This window comes from Zingiber officinale, chromosome 11A (genome assembly GCF_018446385.1).
Source record: "Zingiber officinale cultivar Zhangliang chromosome 11A, Zo_v1.1, whole genome shotgun sequence".
Taxonomy (NCBI): Eukaryota; Viridiplantae; Streptophyta; class Magnoliopsida; order Zingiberales; family Zingiberaceae; genus Zingiber; species Zingiber officinale.
This window is the reverse complement of record NC_056006.1, coordinates 12148110-12154109: the sequence shown is the minus strand read 5'-3', so window position 1 is coordinate 12154109 and position 6000 is coordinate 12148110. Positions and strand designations below refer to the sequence as shown.

Genomic DNA, 6000 nt, shown 5'->3' with positions numbered 1-6000 from the left:
GTTAAACTTAAATAATTATTTAACCATTTGGTTTATTTTAACTTAAAAAAACTAAGTTAAACTTAAATAATTGAGCTTGACTAACTTGATTATCTTACTAAATAAATTTACATATCCTAAACTTAAATAATTATTTAACCAGTGCTTTATGCCTATTTCTTTTCTGGTCATTAATTTTGTACGTTTATGCTCTCGTTAGTATCTTTTTTCTTTTCTCATCAATAATTCTGTAAGTTTATGCTTTCTCGCCAGTGATACTCCCAGAGAACGCTCTTCTTTTCCTTCGCTAATAATATTTTTTTCTCACTGCTTCTTTTTCTTCCTCGATAATAATATGAATCAGAGATTTTTTTTATCAGACAACGTAAAGTAAAATGCTTCATCAAATTTTTTTTTTAAAATTAAAATTAATAAAGTTTTATTTACATTCAACAATGTCTCAAAAAGATTGAATAATTTAACAATATTAAAAACAATTATCTAAATATTAGCGAGAAGTCTAAATTTTATATAAAAATAATATTTTATTTTAAAAAAATTAATTTTTTTAAACCGGTCATTCTTATTCCCAAATTCAAATGAAAAAACTTGCGAAAAAAATTTAAAAATATATTAAAGGACTTTTATTATTATTATTATTATTATTATTATTATTATTATTATTATTGCCTAGGGCCTCGGGGAATCTTGAGACGACCTTTCCAAGAGATAAAGCTTTATCCCTTGATGCCTCGCTGGAGGTACCCTCCAAACCCTTGGGAGGCACCTTAAAGCTTTGGATGAGATTTTCCGGGGACTATAAAAAGACCCATGGACCTAGGAAATCAACAACAACTTTGATATTCAGTTTCCTAGTCTTTTTTGAGCTATTAACGAGTGTAAAAGGATTCTCCACATTCGGTAAAGGAGATTATTAGTGAGCGTTCATTTGTCTTGGATTAATAACTATCTAGGTTGTAACCAAGTAAACTCTGGTGTCTTTTACTGTTTTTCTTTAAGTTGTTATTTTTTTACAATCGCAATACTAATCCGAGTCGAAAGATTGAGAAGGTGTTTTATTTTTATGTTTCAGGCAACCTGACCCTCTCTAGCCAACTTACCTGGTCCAACATTTAGTTCGTTAAAATTATAAATAATGTTTACGAATATGTTCATGAATTTGTTTATGAATAATATTCACAGACATGTTAATGAATAAAATTAAAAATTCATAAATGATGTTTATTAATAAAATTCTTATCAATATATTAAATAAATAAAGAAAATTTTAAAATAAATAAATAAATTTTTATTATCAAGTTTAATAAACGACCAAAGAAGCTCAAAATGTAAAAAAAATTAAATAATAAAAAAAACTTGAATTAAAAACTTGATAGCATCTAAACGAACAAAACTTAAGCTAAATTTGAACAGAACTCAAGCCAAGTCAAGCTTCCAAGCTCAGTTAAAGAAACTAAGTTAAACTTAAATAATTATTTAACCATTTGGTTTATTTTAACTTAAAAAAATTAAGTTAAACTTAAATAATTATTTAACGATTTGATTCATTTTAACTTGAGCTTAACTTACTTGATTATCTTACTAAATAAATTTACATATCCTAAAGTATGAGTACATTTAGCTGATGTATAGCCCTAGGTAATGTTAGGGAATTAGTAAAGTTAATGAGTATGAATTATATATTAGTTTATAAATAAATTATTTGGTTATCAATAAAATATTAAGAAAATTAATCTTATCCTTTCTTCTATTACTTTTCTTAACGTTATTTCCATTGTTAATTTCTTTTTCTTCTGACTTCGCTTTTCAATCAACGTATATTTATGTATTCATCTCATTTAAAATTTAGAGCAATCATATGCATATGAAAAAATTTTAACAAAGATATTTAGGAATAGATAAATTCATGATCCATCATTTTATTTTTTTATGAACCCAAATCATATTATGTATTTATCCTTAAATATTTTCCTATGATTCTTTCTATACATATCATTTTTCTAAAATTTAACGCACATAGAGTGATTTAAATAAGTATAAAATACCGCTGCCAACAAAAAAATAACAATTAATTCAAAATCAATGTATATTAGCCCAGCTACCGTGTACCGTGCAACCGTAAAGTACTTTTATGATCTCTAAAATATTTATAGTTCAATTTTTACTTATGATATATTATAGGATATTTTTTTCTAATAATTTTAACTTCTAAATTTATCTTAATAGATGGTGAAAAATTTTCGTAAGATCAAATTGATCATCTCCAGAATTAGTCGGTTGAAGGGGTTAAATACATAGTTGTAGTTAAAGACAATGCAAAAGTCTCTGAACACGATGCGATAGTAACAGGTGGGATGGACTTTCCATCCAACTAGGATTCAAAATTCTCGTCTAACATATCATATGTGATGCGGATAGTGTTGGGGGCAGAGAGGGAATAAGGAGGAAAAGAAAGGGCAATTTGGTCTTTTGGGAGGTTAAGGGTTTGTATTGAAAAAGCAGGCACGGTTCAACAGGGAGAGAAGTTTTTTTCGGGCGCTGGCTTTCTCCGCCGCTAGCCAAGGAGAAGCTTGGGCGCCCTTCGCCGCCATCCTCGAGCATCGGTGGCTGTTCATAGTCCCCCTTCTTCCTCCTCCTCTCCTGCTGCTCATCGACTCCATCGCCGATCGCCACTGTCTTCGCCGTCTCTATCACAGCGTGCATAGCCCGCCGCTGGTAGCTTCCTCACGAGCTGCGCCGCCGCTTCACGCACGCAGCCGCTCCGGGCGTCGCCTTCCTTCTCCTCTCCCTCCGGCCGCAAGCACCTCCTCTTCTCCTCCTCGTGGTGCCGCCACCGGATGGGCACGACGCCGCCTCTCGCGGCTATCGCCGCCTCCAGCGGCCGGCGCCACCTCCAACGGCCGGCGCCGCCTCCTGCGGCCTTCGCCTCCTCCTGCGGTCGTCGCCGCCTCCTTTCCCGGCCGCTGCCACCTTCTCCCGCAGCCACTGTCGCTGCCTCCAGCAGGCGCTACTACCTCCGGCGGGTGCTGTCGCCCCCGCCGGCCATCACCGCTGCCTCACGCCGCCTCCGGCGGCTACGGATGCCACTGCCGAGGCCCCCAGCGGACAGCGACATTTCTTCCAGCAGCGCCACAGTGCCTCCGGCGGACAGCGCCTCCGGCGTCCAGCGCCGTCACCTCCGGCAGCCCGATGTGGATCCGGCCATCGTGCTGTTGTATTTCATTCTTCGTACCATTATTATGCTTGTGAGTCATTCGTATTATCCGGCTTGCGTGCCGTGTGCCGGCCTGTGAGCCGCTGTATTGTTCCGGGCCGCTATGGCTCGATTAGTGACACGACCAGCTCATCCATCCTTCCGAGAGCGCCCCCTTGGGCCAGGGTAAGTTCTCGTACTTGGTATCTGTTCATTTTATTGCCATACTATTATGCGATTACTTATATGTTTGTGGGATTCGCCTCGAGCACCGAGGTACCAGAGACCGGGGGAACCCGGTCGCTGGATACAGGTACAGTTGACCGGAGGAGGACTTCTGACGATCTGGTCAACGTCGAGGACAGCTCACCACCGGGTCATGAGGATGCGGTCAACCCTCCAGACACGACATTCCGGCAGGTTCATCTTCTCAGCTTCCAGACAGGATCAATATGTATGTGGTGTTTGAATTATTTATGATGTTAAGTCATTCGTAAGAATCCATACGCACTTCTCACTTTTCAAATTTATAATGTGAGTCGATGAACAATTTTTATGGGACAAAGAACTAGATGCTAGGTACGAAATAAAAGGTAAGGTATGATAAAATTTTAAAAGAATTTTTTTATCATAGGGATAAAATAAATGTTAGTTATAAATTGTTTTCATAATTATATTATATTTAGGAAGAAATGATGCCAAGATGTCAGGATGGCCGAGTGGTCTAAGGCGCCAGACTCAAGTTCTGGTCCTCTAACGAGGGCGTGGGTTCAAATCCCACTTCTGACATTTTGTTTTATTTTTTTAAAAAATAATTTAAATTTGAAGTAAAAAAGAAGGAAAATACAGCAAATTCCACTGGAAATATTTTATTTTTATAAAAATGTATAAATGCAGATTTATATATTTTATTTTGCCAACTCGTTTAATTACTTATTGCCCTACGTCATTGTAATAATTAAGTCATTTATAAACATAGAGCTGTAATCGAGTCGGACTTTTGAATATTTAAATTTAATTTATTTATAATCGAGCTAAATTTGAATTTTATTTAACAAATATATTCATGATTCACGAGTTTATTCGAATTTTTATCGAGTCTAAACTAATTTAATAAATATAAATTATAAATTTCAATATTCATTAAAAATTAAATTATATATTTAAAAAAATATAATATATTTTTTAAAATTTACAATTTTATTATAATAAAAAAATTAATATATTTATCTATATCTTTCATAAATAGATTATATAAAATCTATAAATTTAATATCAAAATTATTATTTTTTATTTAAAAATTGATTCATAAGCTTAATGAACATGTTCATGAACTAATGAGTAAAATATTATAAAACTTGAGCTCGATTTATTTATCTTAACGAGTCTCATTAAATAAGCTCAAACGAACTTTTATCAAATCAAGGTTCAAATAGCTCATGAACAACTTGACTAATTTACATTCCTATAAAAACATCCTTGGCTAAAGCCTAAGTTAATTATTTTCTCGTCTCATTAGTTGGTATCTATAGATCTATCAAGCTCATGAGCAGTTTGATTTATTTACATCCCTATATAAATATCCCTGGCTAGAGCCTAAGTTAATTATTTTCTCATCTCATTAGTTGGTATCTATAGATCTAACAAGCTCATGAACAGCTTGATTTATTTATACTCCTATATAAATATTCCTGGAGCCTAAGTTAATTATTTTCTCATCTCATTAGTTGGTATCTATAGATCTGTTAGAGTAAATATTCCCATAATTTACTCTTTTCAAATGTGGAACATCTTTTTACGTCAACAAGTTAATCATTTGCATTATGCTACTTATGGAATCAATTTAAATTATTACCAAGTCATATTTTATTCTTCTAACTATCTAATTTGTAAAATAATAATAATATTAATAAAAAAAATTAAGATCTATAAATTATTATAAAAATTTACTTAAAAAATATATTTTAATGGGGTAAGAAGGGGGGATCCGAGTGGTAGTTTTAAAAATTTGAAGCGCTACTTTGGAAGTTTTTTCCCCCTTTCCAAAAGGCTGCGCACGTGCGGTTCTTTGACTCTTTTAAAAAGTCAAAAGTCGGTCTAAGTTTGGCCATCTAGAACTCTAATTAGAGCCGCTCAAAGTAAAGTAGTCAAAGTCTGAAACATTCCGAACATGAAACTTCGATTAAAATGTCATTGTTCATTGGACTAAAATTAAATTAATTAAAGTAACATTCTTTCTATTTTTATTCATAATCCAATTTCAATTCTTCGAACCACTGATACCAAAAGTAACCGATCTGACCCTGAAAAGATTTATTATCGGTTATTAAAATAAATCACAATCAAGGACCCATCGATATATTTTATCTCAGTGGTAGATCTAGGAGGAGCAGAGGTGTATTTGAACATCTCCTTACTCCCAAAAAATACTATCTGTATATTGTAGTCCGAGAGATATCGAGAAGGAAGACAAGCTCCAACTCCCTTCTTTGAACATCCTCTTTCTTTTTTGTCTGGATCCGTTACTCGTTCTGCTAGGTGGGGGTCGCTCAATCATTCCACATGAATAATCTTACTTCATATGTTCATGCTTCAATCGAGAATCAAATAATAGTACTATTAGTATCCACCAAATACCATATCCTTACATCGTACATCATGTAGTAACATTCTTTCTAAAAATATCAAATGGATTAATTATTTCAATTATCTTGATTAATTAATTACATACGAAGAGTTTAAGTCTAAAAAATAATTTCTTGTAAAATAAGATAAAATTATATACATAATGCATTCGTTGGATTTT

General features: G+C 33.7%; 1 non-coding gene across 1 annotated transcript; it reads left to right on the top strand.

Moving 5' to 3' along the window:
- Positions 1 to 3898: 3898 nt before the first annotated feature.
- On the top strand, positions 3899 to 3982 carry TRNAL-CAA. Its single transcript has one exon. It is a non-coding gene; the product is annotated as a tRNA-Leu (tRNA).
- The last annotated feature ends 2018 nt before the right edge of the window (positions 3983 to 6000 follow it).